The sequence below is a fragment of the Hemiscyllium ocellatum genome, chromosome 5, assembly GCF_020745735.1.
Source record: "Hemiscyllium ocellatum isolate sHemOce1 chromosome 5, sHemOce1.pat.X.cur, whole genome shotgun sequence".
Lineage (NCBI taxonomy): Eukaryota > Metazoa > Chordata > Chondrichthyes > Orectolobiformes > Hemiscylliidae > Hemiscyllium > Hemiscyllium ocellatum.
The window spans coordinates 136123350-136141582 of NC_083405.1; the positions used below are offsets into that span (position 1 = coordinate 136123350).

The following is an 18233-nucleotide window of genomic DNA, read 5'->3' on the forward strand; positions in this document are numbered from 1 at the left end:
TATGGCACAGTCTTTTCTATTGCTGTAATCTGCTCCAACTCCGCAATCACACAGCTATCTGTGCTAACTCAGTCTGATCTGTTGTTCATCCAGGATTTCAAATGCTCTTCTATGGGTAGCCGTGCCTTCAGCTGCAGGAATATAGAATAGTACGGTACAGGAACAGAACCCTCAGTCCACTATGTCTCTGCCAAACATAATGCCATTCTAAACTAATTCCATCTGCCTGCACATGGTCCATATCCTTCTATTACCTGCCCATTTGTGTATCTGTCTAAATGTGTCTCAAACATTAGTATCATATCTGCTTCTGCCTTCAATGTCAGCCCATTCCAAAAAATAAATTGTCACGCATATCTTTAAACTGTCCCTGTCACACCTTAAACCTATGCCCCCTGGTATTTGACATTTCCACCCTGGGAAAAAGACTTGGGCGATCCACACTATTTGCGCCTCTCATAATTTTATATTCTTCTGTCAGGTCACTCCTCAGCCTCTGAAGCTCTAGCAAAAGCAATTCAAGTTTATCTCTTATTATAACCTCTCCTTATAGCTAAGACACTCAAATGCAGGCCAAATCCTGATGAACCTCCTTTGCACCCTCTCCAAAGCATCCATATCCTTCCTATAGTGTGATCACCAGAACTGCACACAATATTCCAAATGTGACTAAACTAAAGTTTTATACAGCTGCAAATTGACTTGCCAACTTTTGTACTCAATGCCCTGATCAATGAAGGAAAGCATGCCGTATACCTTCTTTACCATCTTATCCACTTGTATAGTTACTTTCCAGAAGGTTTGGCTTTGTACCTCAAGATTCTACTATATATCATGCTCCCAAAGGGTCCTGCCATTTACTGCATACTTTCCTCTTGCAATGACCTCCAAAAATGCATCACCTCACACTTGTCTAGATGAAACTTCATCTGCCATCTCTCCGCCCAACTTTCTAACTGATTTATATCCTACTGTATCCTTTGACAACCTTCCCCACTATCTCATCTCGACCTGTTAGTGTTGTCTGTAAACCTCTTTGACTCTCTGTCTTCTTTTCTTCCTTTGAAATGCTACTTAAAAACCTACTTTCTTGAGCAAAGGTTTGGACATCTGTCTGAATATCACCTTCTGTGGCTTGGTGACTAATTAAGTCTTAAAGTACGGCAATTTAGCAGCTTGGGACATACTATTTCAAAGTGCCAAGAAATATAAGCTTTGTTCAGAAGACTTAGAGTCATAAAGCTGTACAGCATGGAAACAGATCCTTCAGTCCAATTCATCCAATGTAACCAGATAACCTATATAAATCTAGTCCCATTTGCCAGCATTTGGCCCATATACCTTGAAACTCTTCCTATTCACATACCCATCCAGGTGCCTTTTAAATGTTATAATTGTACCAGTCTCCACCATTTCCTCTGGCAGCTCTTCCATACATGGGCCACTTTCTGCGTGAAAAAGTTGCCCCTTAAGTCATTTTTAAATCCTTCCTCTCTGTCCTTAAATCTATGTACTATAGTTTTAGATTCCTCTTTCCTGGGGAAATGTTTACCCTATTTGTGCCCCTCATGATTTTATAAACTTCTATAAGGTCACCCCTCAGCCTCCGAGCTTCAGGGAAAATAGCCCCAGCCTTTTCAGCCTCTTCTTGTAGCTCAAACCCTCCAGTCCTGCTAGCATCCTTGTAAATCTTTTCTGAATCCTTTCAAGTATCACAACACCCTTCCTTTGGCAAGGAGACCAGAATTGCATGCATTATTCCAAAACTGGCATAAAGAATATTCTGTACAGCCACAGCATGACTTCCCAACTCCGATAGTCAATACACTGACCAATAAAGGCAAGCGTACCAAAAGCCTTCTTCACTATCTATCTATTCGAGCCGCCACCTTTAAGGAACTATGAACTTGCACTCCAAGGTCTCTGGTCAGCAATATCTCTATTTGATAATTTGAGCCTACTAAATGATCTATGCTCAAATTGTGATTGGTTAAGTATGAATGTTGACTCAGAGAAAAGTAAACAGACACAAAGGTGCAGGCACTATGGACAGAATGGCCTCCATCCATATTATAATAATTTAGTGATTCTGTGACAGAAACTACAAGACATGGTCGAGATATTTTAAAGGATATTGTAAAAGTTCATGAATAAACTTCTTGTAATTGGAAATGGGCCTTGCATAGATCCAAGGTATTTAAACATTGCCACTGTGTCAGCGGTGAAGGAGTGAATATTGAAGGTAATAAATGAGTTGGCAACCAAGCAATCTGTTTTAGCATGGATAGTGCAAGCTACGTTGAGTTCATTTGGAGCTGCACACATCCAGGCCAGTACAAAGTATACCATCATGACCTCTGCCTTGTACATGGTGGACATGCACTGAGGTGATAGAGAATGATTTGATTTATTATTGTCACATGTACCAAAATACAGTGAAAAGTATTGTTTTGCATGCTATGCAGACAAATCATGTCTTACATTAGTACATCAGAGTAATAGAACAGAACACAGAATATAGTCTCACAGCTACAAAGGAGATGCAAAGAAAGATTACCTTTAATATATGACAAGTCCATTTAAAGGTCTGTTAACAGAGGGCAAGAAGCTGTTTTTGGATCTGTTAGTATATGTTTCCAAACTTTTGTATCTTCTGCCCATTGAAAGAGGATGGAAGCGAGTATAACCGGGGAGTGAGAGATTTTTGAATATATTGGCTGCCTTCCTAACACAGTGGGTAGTATAGATGGAATCAATGGAAAAAAGGCTGTTTTGGGCTATATTCACAACTCTGCCATTTCTTGCAGTTTTGGGCAGAGCAGTTGCCATATCAAACTGTGATGCATCCAGATAGGATGCCTTCTATGGTACGTCTGTGAAAATTGATGAGTCATTGTAGACATGCTGCATTTCCTTAATCTTCTAAGGAAATAGAGACGTTGGTGTACTTTCTTGACTATAGCACATTGTGAGTGGGCCAAGATGGGTTGTTAGAGTTGAAACGAGTGGCACTGGAAAAGCACAGCAAGTCAGGCAGCATCTGAGAAGCAGGAGAGTCAACGTTTCGGGCATAAGCCCGTCATCAGGTACATTCCTGATGAAGGGCTTAGGCCCGCAATGTTGACTCTCCTGTCACTTGGATGCTGCCTGACCTGCTATGCTGTTCCAGAGCCACACTTTTCGACTCTGACTCTCCAGCATCTGCAGTCCTCACTTTCTCTCAGGATAGATTGTTGGTAATATTTATTCCGAGGAACTTGAAGCTCTCAGCACCTCCACCTCAGCACCCTTTATACACAGGCGACTATCTGTGTGGAGTTTGCACATTCTCCCCGTGTCTGCGTGGGTTTCCTTCGGGTGCTCCGGCTTTCTCCTACAGTCCAAAGATGTGCAGGTCAGGTGAATTGGCCATGCTAAATTGCCGGTAGTGTTTAGTGAAGGGGTAAAATTGTAGGGGAATGGGTCTGGGTGGGTTGCGCTTCGGTGGGTCAGTGTGGACTTGGGCCGAAGGACCTGTTTCCACACTGTAAGTAATCTAATCTAACCTACAACTGAAACTGATTGGAAGGAACTTTTACATAATCATTGTAGATATAATTAACTCCTTGTGTTGTAAGAGTGTATGAATCAATAATTGTATTGATTATGCAGTTTAATCCCAAACTCAGAAGCTTTCCTCTTAGGTTTTGTATGTCTTTGCTAGTAATTTACACATAGTTGCATTGTTGTATTTGCTAGTTTGTGCTTGGCATCTTCATCCTCTTATAATATCCTCTGAGGGAGAAAATACCCTTTTAACCAATCTCAGCTGGATTTGAACTCACTCTGTGTTCTGTAGCTTTACCCATCTTCTGGCAGAGGTTTGGAAACCGACATATATAGAAAACTGTATTGGCAATGACCAAAGTCTGTCATTGTTCTACCAGATGTGGGAAAGACTATCATATCTCAGTCACAAGCCGAAGGGTGTTGGCTTGTATTCAGAACTTTAGGTGAGGTAAGGAAACCTTTTGGGTGCAACAAGTAACACAGGGTGCAGATTAACACATTGGATCGCTGAACATAATCACAAAGGGATAATTAAAAATAAGTATGCCTTTGTAACTGGAACAGTTACAAGAAGACCATTAAAACACAGTTTAATTGTGACAGAGGACAGCACAGGGTGTAAATGTCCTACAGTCTTTTATATCCTGTAATGCCAGTTAATGGTGAGAGACAGGCAATTTTGAAATTAACTAGTCTGCCAAGAGATCAATCTATTCAAACTTTGGACTGTTTGGCCCTGAAAACGGAAGAGCTAAGGGAATATCCAGTAAGAAGGAAATGCAATCTCTTGCAATTAATATCATCCTCCTTTTAAACTTTGTCTCCCTTCACTCATTGCTTTGTCTCCCTCTCTCTCCCTCTCCATTTTTCTTTGTTTTCCTGCTCCATCCTTTCTACTTTTATCCATTCTCTCATTGCTTATCTCTTCTGTTAGAGGAATCACTCTACCACATAGTAAACAGGGGACAAGCAAGCAAGTTGCTTGTTCTTAATGCAAATAATGAGCAGGAAATTCTGTAAGATGTTTTCACACTGATGGTCTACGTTTGCAATAAGGTGTTAGATTTGCAGCCATTAGTATCCACAGAATAATTCAATCTAAATAAATCCATAAATGTACATAAGTAATATAATCCGTCAAAAGATGATAAAGAATACCGAAAGGAGGGTCATAAGGGAAAGTGTTTAGCTTCATTTGTAAAGGGGAATATAATGTAGAAGAAAGAGAAAGCTTTTATAAACCATTTTAATGCAACAGTAGAACCAGAGGACTCAGTTTGTGTTTGAAGGTGAGTTGTGCGGTAGGGTTAAATTCAAAACCAATTGGCTGAAATGATGCTTCATAGAAGCAGTGTTCAATGTATGGAACAGGGTAATGGTAGATAATACTGGACAGTTCAAATATGAATTGGATGGATCTAAACAAGTAAGATGAGACATAACATCTAGAAACTCAAATGACAGGATCAGATGTCTTTGGACCAGTATCTTACAAAGTTCTCCACCATATTTCTCTTTCAAATCTCATCCTAACTCTGGAACCTCCTCCATCCCAATAATCTTTTAAGATCTCAGCATTCCTCTAATTTTGGGTCTTTCCCAATTTTCGTTGTACCACCATTGGCTCTTGTGCCTTCAGTTCCTGGATTCTAAGTTCTGGAATTCCTCATATAATCTTTTCAACCTGTCTACTTCTTCTCTAAAGATACCCCGAAAACATTTTAACCAAGTTTTTGATTATCAGACCTAATTAGATTAGATTCCCTAGAGTGTGGACACAGGCCCTTTGACCCAACAAGCCCACACCGACCCACTGAAGAGTAACCAATTTAGAATGGCCAATTCACCTGACATGCACATCTTTGGATTGTGGGAGGAAACCGGAGCACCCGGAGGAAACCCACACAGACATGGGGAGAATGTGCAAACTCCACATGGACAGTCGTCCAAGGCTGGAATCGAACCTGGGTCCCTGGTGCAGTGAGGGAGCAGTGCTAACCACTGAGCCACCATGCCGCCCTGTAATATTTCCCTTTGGTGCTTTCGGACCAATTTTGAATGCTATTCTTCCTATGAAGCTCCTTGGGATGTTTTACATTAAAGCTGCTAATTAATGTTGTTTTTGTATTCCTTGCTCCAGAGCATCAACATTTGTTTGTTGGACTGTCGCTGTCTGCATGTGTGAGCGGGGATTTAGACTTTCATCTAACAGAGTTATATGGTAATAATTTATATTTTTGTTTGCCTGTGGACAGAACTGATTTACTTATAATAAATTGCAGTCCATATTAAGTACAGAAACCTGGTCAGTGTTTTCTGTAACCTGAGTCCAATAAATAGGTAAACTGGGGATTTTGATGAATTTGATTAAATATTTAGTTTTTTTTGATGACCCTGGCAAGAGTGAGGCTCAACTATCAGCACATTTTCCCAAGTGGGTCATGGCGCCAGGTAAGGATGGCAGATTTCCATTGCTTAAGGACACTAGAAAACCATTAAGGCTTTCGCAACAATTAATATTGGCTATTCCAAGCAAAATTACTAAAACTAGCTTTCAATATCAGATTTTGAAGTTAATTCCAAGAGCTGCTGGATGTTAGTGCCTGACACTGCCTGTTCTCCTAAAATTTTATCCTAATTTTATCTGTCTTGCTAATCCTGTCATATTGTCACTTTGTTGCTGTGTTCCTAAGCTGTCACAGGGGAATATTCTAACTATGGCATGAGTGAAGGTCCAAGACATCAAGGCTGTATTTGATCGGGAACCCTAGCAAAATTAGATTTCTTTGGGGTTCATAAGAATGCTCTCCATTGATTAGATCATACCTAGCAAATAGAAAGATTATTGTGATTGTTGGGGGTCAGCCATCTCAGCTCCAGGACATCACTGCAGAAGTTCCTCAGGTACTGTCCCAGGTCCAAACATTTTTAGCATCTCTATTTTAAAAAAAATCTATCCACTGAATTACTTAATACATGACTGGAATGCTGAAGAAAACATAAAAATTGCTGACAGTGTCAACAATTACTGTGTTACGATCGAGCCCTCCACTATCACCTGATGAAGGAGCGTCGCTCCAAAAGCTAGTGTGCTTCCAATTATATGTTGGACTATAACCTGGTGTTGAAAATGTATTGCTGGTTAAAGCACAGCAGGTCAGGCAGCATCCAAGGAACAGGAAATTCGACGTTTTGGGCACAAGCCCTTCCGAAACGTTGAATTTCCTGTTCCTTGGATGCTGCCTGACCTGCTGCGCTTTAACCAGTAACACATTTTCAGCTCTGATCTCCAGCATCTGGAGACCTCACTTTTTACTCGAAGATTATAACCTGGTGTTGTGTGATTTTTAACTTTGTACACCCCAGTCCAACACCGGCATCTCCAAATCATAACAATTACTTAATTAGCTGATACTCTGGTGAAGATAATTTATTGATCAGTCCTTAGTGAAAATCCTGTGTTTTTTTTAAAATTCATGGAATGTGGGTATCACAGCATTGACCAGCATTTACCATCCAACTCTAATTCCTCTTGAGAAGGTGTGGAGAGCTGCCTTCTTGACCTGGTGTAGCCCATTTGATGTAGGTAAACCTACAATGCAATCAGGAGGGGAGCTCCAGGAATTTGCCTCAGCCATACTGAAAACTAGTGATATATTTCTAAGAAGATGGTGAGTGTTTGTGAATTAGGTGACAATGAAGTGGGCTCCTTTGTCTTGAATGATGTCAAGCTTGCTGAGTTTTGTTGGTTCTGCACTCATTCAGGCAAGTGGAGAATATTGTTTCACATTCCTGAGTTGTGCCTTGTAGATGGTGGTCAGGTTTGGGGAGTCAGGAGCTGAGTTACCCATCACAGGACTCCTAGCCTCAAACTGATCTTGTAGCCACAGAATTCATATGAACAGTCCAATCCAGTTCAGTTGCTGATCCATGCTGTACCCTGCAGAATGTTCATAATTGGTAATATCCCTACTCATGCAAGACACTATTTACATATGTTGAGGCAAATAGAAGGTCCTACAACTGAATGGGCCCTTATTATACTTTGGCAGAAAAACCATAGATGGTGATCTTGCCCAGTGTTCCTTGATGGTAGCTGTCCAAAGCTTTAGTGCTTCCCTCGGCACATAGAGCTGGACCATTCAGTGATAATAATGCCATTCTCGCTGCCTCGGAAAGGCAGCCAACATAATCAAAGACCTCTCCCACACCAGATATAATCTCCTTCAACCTTTTCCCTCAGGTATAAATGTAAACACTTAAACACACGGACCATTAGATTCAAGAACAGCTTCTTCCCCGCCGTTATCAGACTTCTAAATGCACCTTTCAATTTCAAATTCAATGCTGACCTCGCCATTTGTACACTTTCTCTCCAGCTATTACAATGCATTCCTAGCTCTATTCTATTACCCTAATGCACTTTGTATGGTATGATCTGTCTGTACTGTATGCAAAACAAAACTCTTCACTGTACTTAGCTAATTAATGAAATCAAATGAATGTAAAGGAGTAATAGTTAAATTGTCTATTGTTGGAAATGTATCCAAGCCTGGATATTATCCATGTCTTGCTGCATTTTTAACATGGACTGCTTCAGTATTTGAGGAGTTGTGAATGAGCACTGTGCAATCATTGGCAAATATTCTCATTTCTGACCTTAAGATGGAGGGAAGATGATTGATGTAGCAGCTGAAGACGGTTAGGCCCCAGACACTATCCAGAGGCAATACTGCAGAGATGTCCAGGAGCTGTGATGACTAAAATCCAACAACCACAACCATCTTATTTTGTGTTGGGAATAACTCCAACCATCGGAAAGTTTGCTCCCGATACCCATTGATTCCATTTCTATTGGGGCTCCTCGATGCCACATTTGATCGAATATAACCTTGATGTCAAGGGCTGTCCCTCTTACCTTACCCCTGAACTAAGCTCTTTTGTCCATGTTAGAACCAAGGCTATAATGTAGGCAGGAGCTGAGTGACAGAGAATACCACTATCTTCAAGTTCCCCTCCAATCCATTTGTTAATGAGAAAGATAAAATAGAAATAGTAATAGAATATCCCTTAGATAATTTTATATGTAAATTTTGTAACAATATTTATAATACGACGGGAATGTTTAGAAAACATTTAAAATTGTGTAAAGGGATTAAAGCTGTGAGAGTTAAATGTAGTAAGTGCGGCTGGGAGGGTAGTTACCATTCAGTCACACGTCACTACCCTAAATGTAATAGTAACATAAAAGAGAGGGAAGAAGGTAAATCATTCTAATGCGAAATTTGCCCGCTTAGATTTACAACAGCTATAGGTTTAGGACAGCATGAGAGGCATGTGCACCCTAATTTGAGAAATGCTAAAAGAAATAAAGAGAAAAAAGGTAATTTGGAAAAAGTGGAGAAAAGTAAAAGAGGAGAGTGGTCCAACTCCAAAATAAAAATGTTACAACAATTAGAACAGGAATTTATAGGTTGTAAAAATATTAATAAACTTATCGCTGAAAAATTGAAAACTAAGACATCAAAACAAATTTCCGATAAAAGAAGATTGTTAGTTAAGCATAATAAGATTAGAGATAAAGTTGCGGGCACAAGTCAGGAAGTAGTCCCCATTAATGATAATAGAAGTGAAGAGAATAGTGATCTAGATTTAGATACTCCAATAGAGGAGATAGTAATAGATGAATATAACCATCAAGGAAATAATAATATTAATAGGAATATAGAATCTAAAGATGGATCATTAATAGAATTAGTAGAGATGATGGAGGACAAAATAAGTAAAAGCAAACATATAATAAATGATTTTGACAGCAATATGGATATGATAATTGGTAAATTAGGGACCAATGATGAGAGCAATAGGTCAAAGAAATCTAAATATAAAAAGGGATTAATTACTAAACAGAAGGATAGTAGACAAGAGTGTAAAATGAGGGTAAATAATGCTAAAAGAAGACATAGTAGGAAAATAGGAAAGTTTAAAGAAACACAGGTTTTATATAAGAATAAAAGATAATATTTAGATAGAACTATGATGGGAGCTCTGGCTAAATGCGAATGTCCGCTTAGCAAGGAGGAATTGGAGGATTATTTTAAAAATAGATTATCTAATCTTAATGATAAAAGTAATTTGAGAGGTTTTGTCAAATACAAAGGTCAAATTGAGGGATCAATGTGTGACATGCTGACCAGCCCTATAATGGTACAGGACGTCAAGTAGGCTGTTAAGGTGATGGACATTAAAAACCACAGCGGGGCCGGATCAGATGATGCTTAAAGAAGTGTTTAGAAAATTTAATAAAGATAATACGATAATCCCCAGAATTTATACCATTTGGTTGAAAACAGGCAGTTTCCTCGCTATAGTAAAAATAAGTAGAGCAGTATCAATCCCCAAAGTTAATGATGAGGTTGGGTTAAAGGATATTGATAATTGGAGACCCATCACAATAGGTCCAATTTTGCTTAGGCTCTTTATGAAAATTATAGCTAATAGGTTAAGTGAAGTTATAAATTTAAATAAACAGCAAAAATGTTTTATGGCAGGAGTAACAGGTTGTAAAGAGAACATTAAAATTTTGGAGAATATCATTGGTGGAGTTAAGAAAAAGAAAATCGACTTAGCTGCGGTATTCGTGGACCATTGGGCACAAATTGATAATAAATGCCCTTAAGAGAATTCAACTCCCTCTAGTTTTTATTAAATTAATTATGAGCTTATATAATAATAACTTTACTAGGATCGAAAGTTTTAATTGTAAAACGAATAAGATCAAAATTTTAAGAGGGTTAAACAAGGTCATTCTTTATCACCGATTCTTTTTAATATAGTTATGGACTATTGAACAAAGAAAAAAAAGGAATATTTTTGGGTCAAGATAAAGAGAGTTATCATTGTGCAACCTTAGCGTTTGCCAATGATATAGCTTTGATCAGCCAATCCCATGCAGGAAGGGCATACAATTTAAAACTGATAGAAAAATTTTGTAATAATACTGGGATGGAAGTTAATGTAAGAAAAACTAAAGGAGTCTACTTTTCTTATAAAAATAAAACCTTTATTTATAACGATAGGCCAAATTGAAAATTTAATGAGGGAAATATACAGTTTATAGATCCAGGAAGCACCGATAAATACCTAGGTGCAAAAATTGATCCATGAATTTAGGTAAGCCAATTGAACTGGGAAGACCAATTAGGTATTTGGATAGATAATCTTAAAGGATCTCTTTTAAAACCTGTCCAGAAATTGGAACTCTTAAAAGTGTATTTTATCCCTAGACTTTATTACTATTTAATTTTATCGGAAGTATCATTAAACTATCTTAATAAACTTGATAATGTAATTAAAAGTGTAGTAAAAGAAATATTACATCTCCCACAATCCATCACAGATGGGTTTTTATATACTAAGACCTGTGATGGTGGCCTTGCGTTGAATAAATTGTCTACATTTATTCCAATTGCTATTTTAAAGAAATATGAAATATTTATATTTAAATCCAGGATGAAATTTTACATGCCTCATTTTCATTCGAGGGTGTTAGTATAGCTACAAAAATGCAAAAACTTAGTAAATTTAAAGTTTTAGAGAAGATTTGGAATCCAAATATAAGTAGATAATTGGAAGAAATGGATATCACTGATGAGGAGAATAATGGTATAGAGGAATTTAGTAATAAGAACTGCACCAACTGGCGGTCTATAGAACTTCAGAAATGGATGGCCTTGCCCTGTCAAGGGGCAGGCATCCATTACTTCAAAAATGATAATAGCTCCAATAATTGGTTGACAAAAATTCAATATATGAAGACGTCCAAAGTAATAAATTCAATTTTATTATGAATGAATTTATATCCTACAAGGACATCTCTAGCTTATAGAAGGCCTTTTAACATCAAGAATTGTCGGTAATGCAATGATAACTCAGAAACGATTGCGCATATTTCAGGATGGTGTCCTTACGTAAAAAAATATGAGGATTAAGAGACACAATAGAATAATGGAAGAATTAATAAAGTTTATCAAGATAAAAAGATGGATAACATACATGGAACCACGCATAAAAGATAATACTGGGAAATTATGGATACCGGATTTAATTTTTACGAAGGAAAATCATGTTATCATGGTAGATGTAACGATTAGAATGGACACGCAAATTAACTCACTGGAACAGGCTTGGGAAGAAAAAGAAAAATCTAAACATCTAGGAAAGGAAATAATGGTCCTCACAAAAGGAACAAGAATATTCTTTTATGGATTCGTGATGGGATCCCGAGGAAAATGGTTTGAAAAGAACAATGAACTAATGAAAGACCTCGGGATTGAGAAATTTAAAACCTTTGCTCAAAACATCACAAATCTTGTGCTATCTTTGACTCTCAAACTTTTAAGGATTTTTATGGACACATATGATTCTCCATTTGACAGAATTTAATAATTTTTAATTTTAGACTATTTTAAATAAGGTTTTAGGTTAATTTTAAATTAGTATTTTATGATTTTAATATTTTATTAATAAAAGTAAATTATTTTAAGTCACTGATTAAGGGTGGTGGGGAATATTGGTGTAATATAATTAAAGTGACCACAACACATAACAAATGATGAGCGGTAATATAATTGAACGTTTGAAAAGCCCACCCATACTGCCGTGTCTGCCACCACTTCTGCCCCCACCAACGCCACTCACCTGCATTCTGTTGACACGCCCCCCACAGATCCCACTATCACCATTCCCGGCCCCCAGAACCCTGAAGGGAACACCACCCCTGCTCATGACTCCACCCCCATTCCCCCCACCATCACACCCACTCCAGTTACTGGCTCCGCCCCCACTCCCAGCTCCACACCCACACCAGATCCCAGCTCCCAGCCCTGCCGAGTTTTCACCATCCCTCCAGACCTTCCCCTCACTGAGGACGAACGATCAGTCCTCAGGAAAGGACTCACCTTCCTCCCCCTCCATCCATGCATCAATTAAGTTAATACACGCCGTGACGTCGAACACTTCTTCCATTGCCTCTGCCTCCGAGCTTACTTTCACAATCAGGACTCCCGCCAACCTTCCGAGGACCCCTTCCCCCACCTCCAACACACTGCATTCACCTGGACACCCCGCACTGGCCTATTACCTGCCCTCAACCTCTTAATTTCCAACTGCCGCTGGGACATTAACCGCCTCAACCTGTCTACCCCCCTTCCACACTCCAACCTCTCACCCTCACAACGCGCAGCCCTCCAATCCCTCTGCTCCAATCCCAACCTCACCATCAAGCCAGCAGATAAAGGGGGCACAGTGGTAGTCTGGCACACTGACCTCTACATTGCTGAAGCCAAACGCCAACTCGAGGATACCTCTTCCTACCGCCCCCTCGACCATGACCCCACCCCCATCACCAAACCATAATCTCCCAGACCATACAAAACATCATCATCTCAGGAGATCTCCCACCCACAGCTTCCAACCTCATAGTCTGGGAACCCCGCACTGCCCGGTTCTACCTCCTTCCCAAGATCCGCAAGCCTGACCACCCTGGCCGACCCATTGTCTCATCTCTACCTACCTCGACACTGTCCTATCCCCCTTAGTCCAGGAACTCCCCACATACGTTTGAGACACCACCCATGCCCTCCACCTCCTCCAAGACTTCCGTTTCCCCAGCCCCCAACACCTCATCTTCACCATGGATATCCAATCCCTCTACACCTCCATCCGTCATGACCAGGGCCTCCAAGCCCTCCGTTTTTTTCCTCTCCCGATGTCCCCAACAGTACCCTTCCAGCGACACTTTCATTCGTTTGGCTGAACTGGTCCTCACCCTTAACAATTTCTCCTTCAAATCCTCCCACTTCCTCCAGACCAAAGGGGTAGCCATGGACACACGTATGGGCCCCAGCTATGCCTGTCTCTTTGTTGGCTATGTAGAACAGTCAATCTTCCGTAATTACACCAGCACCACTCCCCACCTCTTCCTCCGCTACATTGATGACTGCATTGGCGCCACCTCGTGCTCCCGTGAGGAGGTTGAGCAATTCATCAACTTCACCAACATATTCCACCCTGACCTTAAATTCACCTGGACCATCTCTGACACTTCCCTCCCCTTCCTGGACCTCTCCATCTCCATTAATGATCACCGACTTGACACTGACATTTATTACAAGCCCATCGACTCCCACAGCTACCTGGATTACACCTCTTCCCACCCTACCTCTTGCAAAAATGCCATCCCCTATTCCCAATTCCTCCGCCTCCACCGTATCTGCTCCCAGGAGGACCAGTTCCACTACAGAACATACCAGATGGCCTCCTTCTTTAGAGACCGCAATTTCCCTTCTCACATGATTAAAGATGCCCTCCAACGCATCTTGTCCACTTCCCACACCTCCGCCTTCAGACCCCACCTCTCCAACCGTAACAAGGACAGAACGCCCCTGGTGCTCACCTTCCACCCTACAAACCTTCACATAAACCAAATCATCTGCCGACATTTCCGCCACCTCCAAAAAGACCCCACCACCAGGGATATATTTCCCTCCCCAGCCCTTTCCGCCTTCCGCAAAGACCGTTCCCTCCGTGACTACCTGGTCAGGTCCACGCCCCCTACAATCCACCCTCCCATCCTGGCACCTTCCCCTGCCACCACAGGAATTGTAAAACCTGCGCCCACACCTCCTCCCTCACCTCCATCAAAGGCCCTAAAGGAGCCTTCCACATCCATCAAAGTTTTACCTGCACATCCACCAATATCATTTATTGTATTCGTCGTTCCCGATGCGGTCTCCTCTACATTGGGGAGACTCCTAGCAGAGCGCTTTAGGGAACCTCTCTGGGACACCTGCACCAATCAACCACACCGCCCTGTGGCCCAACATTTCAACTCCCCTCCCACTCTGCCGAGGACATGGAGGTCCTGGACCTCCTTCACCGCCGCTCCCTCACCACCAGACGCCTGGAGGAAGAACGCCTCATCTTCCACCTCGGAACACTTCAACCCCAGGGCATCAATGTGGACTTCAACAGTTTCTTCATTTCCCCTTCCCCCACCTCACCCTAGTTCCAAACTTGCAGCTCAGCACTGTTCCCATGACTTGTCCTACCTGCCTACCTTCTTTTCCACATATCCACTCCATCCTCCTCCCTGACCTATCACCTTCATCCCCTCCCCACTCACCTATTGTACTCTATGCTACTTTCTCCCTACCCTCACCTTCCCCTAGCTTATCTCTCCACGCTTCAGGCTCTCTGCCTTTATTCCTGATGAAGGGCTTTTGCCCGAAAAGTCGATTTTACTGCTCCTTGGATGCTGCCTGAACTGCTGTGCTCTTCCAGCACCACTGATCCAGAATCTGGTTTCTAGCATCTGCAGTCACTGTGTTTACCTGGTTGAAAAACCCAGCTCATTCCTCGCTTTATTGATGATTCTGGTTTATAACATTTTATCTCGTTTCCTTTAAGATCATCTGGCTGTGGTTAGCTAGATAGCTATACTTTCGTCGACGAGCGATGATAAAACTCGAAAAGGACGCGATCCATTCATATGGTGAGTGCATGAAAATATGCCTGGACTCTCTGTGCCACCACATGCCTCCTTTGAAATGGCTGGGGTGGGGAAAGAGACTGCCCCATATCTCCTCCTGGATTCTGTCTATGCAAAAATGATCTGGAAAAAAATGTGGCAGTTTTTGTTGAAGTTCATCTCAAGTAGCTCCATGACACAGGACTCTGTTCTCCATGGTCTGTTCCCCAGACGCACACCGAGACCAATATTGATTGCATTTGGAGGATCATCAACTTGGTGAAAGATGCTCTTTGGTCTGCCAAAAAGTGTTGGTCTTCCAGTGTAATGTATTGGCCTTGAGTGAGAGTTGCAGACTGGCACATTCCAAGGTCCAGGACTGTGTGCTGAGGGATGGCACGAAAGCTTTGGAGTAGCTACCACAGAGGAGCACTGTGCAAGATCACCATCTAGGGTCTTTCTGCCAAAGTGTAATGAGGACCCATTCAGTTATATGACCTTCTCTTTGCTTTAACATATGTAAATAGAGTCTTGCATGAGTAGGGAATGCATTTGGTGTTGCAACAGCAGGGAATGGCAAATGCTAATATTTGTTTTTCTATATACACAAAAAAAAACTCCATATTACAGAGAAGGAAGTGCTGAATGTCTTGAAATGCATAAAGGTGGATACATCCCCAGGACCTGGTCAGGTGTACCCTAGAACTCTGTGGTAAGCTAGGGAAGTGATTGCCGGGCCCCTTGCTGAAATATTTGTATCATTGATAATCACAGGTGAGGTGCCAGAAGACTGGAGGTTGGCTAATGTGTACCATTATTTAAGAAAGGTGGTAAGGACAAGCCAGGGAACTATACACCAGTGAGCTTGATGTCAGTGGTGGACAAGTTGTTGATGGGAATCCTGAGGAACATGTATTTGGAAAGGAGAAGACTGATTAGGGATAGTCAACATGGCTTCATGTGTGGGAAATCATGTCTCACAAACTTCATTTGAGTTTTTTCAAGAAGTAACAAAGAGGATTGATGAGGGCAAAGTAGTTGACGTGATCTATTTGGACTTCAGTAAGGAGTTCGACAAGGTTCAAGAGAGGGAACTCGCCATTTGGATATATAATTGGCTCAAAGGTGGAAGATAGAGGGTGGTGGTGGATGGTTGTTTTTTGGACTGGAGACCAGTGACCAGTAAATTGCCACATCGGTTCTGGGTCCACTACTTTTCGTCATTTATATAAATGATTTGGATATGAACGTAGAAGGTATAGTTAATAAATTTGCAGAAGATACCAAAATTGGAGGTGTAGTGGACAGCGAAGAAGGTTACCTCAGATTACAATGGGATCTTGATCAGATGGACCAATGGGCTGAGGTGTGGCAGATGGAGTTTAATTTAGATAAATGCGAAGTGCTGCATTTTGGGAAAGCAAATCTTAGCAGGACTTATACTCTTAATGGTAAGGTTCTAAGGAGTGTTGCTGAACAAAGAGACCTTGGAGTGCAGGTTCATAGCTTCTGGAAAGTAGAGTCGCAGGTAGATAGGATAGTGAAGAAGGCGTTGGTATGCTTTCTTTTATTGGCCAAAGCATTGAGTATAGGAGTTGGGAGGTCATGTTGCTGCTGTACAGGACATTGATTAGGCTACTTTTGGAATATTGTGTGCAATTCTGATTGCTTCATATTGGAAACATGTTGTGAAACCTGAAAGGGTTCAGAAAAGATTTACAAGGATGCTGCCAGAGTTGACGGATTTGAGCTATAGGGAGATGCTGAATAGGCTGGGATTAGATTAGGTCGGGGAGTCCAGAACTAGAGGGCATAGGTTTAGCATGGGAGGGAAAAGACATAAAAAAGACCTAAGGGGAAACCTTTTCACACAGAGGATGGTGTGTGTATGGAATGAGCTGCCAGAGGAAGTGGTGGAGGCTGGTACAATTACATTATTTAAAAGGCATCTGGATGGGTATATTAATAGGAAAGATTTAGAGGGATATGGGCCAAGTGCTGGCAAATGGGATTAGATTAGGTTGGGATACCTGGTCGGCACAGACAAGTTGGACCAAAGACAAAGACTGCATCAAACAGCTTTAGTATATGTGAATGTACATTGTAATCATTTTTATGAATAATGTATATTTTTGCAATTAAACAAGGAATCTGTTCTTATCAGTTTAATATCTGGTATGTCCTTCATCTGGAGACCACAAAATAAATTGATTTTGGATCAGGGAGGTGGAATAGGGCTTGCTCCATATACCCCATGCATTGACTCAATATTGTAGCAGTCAAAGAGTTTGGAGCTGGAAAAGCACAGCCGGTCAGGCGGCATCCGAGAAGGTGAATCAACCTTCGGGCATTAACCCTTTGTCAGGAATGAGGCTTGTGACCCAAGGGGGTTGAGAGATAAGTGGGAGGGAAAGGGGCTTCACACGGATGATCCCTGGAATGGTAGGTCTAACATATGAGGAATGGCTGAGGATCCTGAGATTGTATTCATTGGAGTTTAGAAGATTAAGGGGAGACTTAATAGAGACGTACAAGATAATACATGGCTTGGAAAGGGTGGACGCTAGGAAATTGTTTCCATTAGGCGAGGAGACTAGGACCCATGAACACAGCCTTAGAATTAGAGGGGGTCAATTCAGAACAGAAATGCGGAGACATTTCTTCAGCCAGAGAGTGGTGGGCCTGTGGAATTCATTGCCACAGAGTGCAGTGGAGGCTGGGATGCTAAATGTCTTCAAGGCAGAGATTGTTAGATTCTTGTTGTCTCGAGGAATTAAGGGCTACGGGGAGAATGCTGGTAAGTGGAGTTGAAATGCCCATCAGCCATGATTGAATAGCGGTGTGGACTCGATGGGCCGAATGGCCTTACTTCCACTCCTATGTCTTATGGTCTTATGGGCTGGTGGGAAGGTAGCTGAGAATGTGATAGGCAGATGAAGTTGGGGGTGAAGGTAATAGGTCGGAGAGGAGGGTGGACCAGATAGATAGGAAGAAAGATGAACAGTTAGGACGGGTCAAGAGGCAGTGCCAAGTTGGAAGTTTGGATCTGGGATAAGGTAGATGGAGGGGAAATGAGGAAACTGGTGAAATCCACATTGATCCCGTGTGGTTGGAGGGTCCCAATGTGGAAGATGAGGCATTTTTCCTCTAGGTG

General features: G+C 41.4%; 1 pseudogene; it reads left to right on the forward strand.

The window, feature by feature from the left end:
- Positions 1 to 17205: 17205 nt before the first annotated feature.
- LOC132816299 (U2 spliceosomal RNA) lies at positions 17206 to 17381 on the forward strand (annotated as a pseudogene).
- The last annotated feature ends 852 nt before the right edge of the window (positions 17382 to 18233 follow it).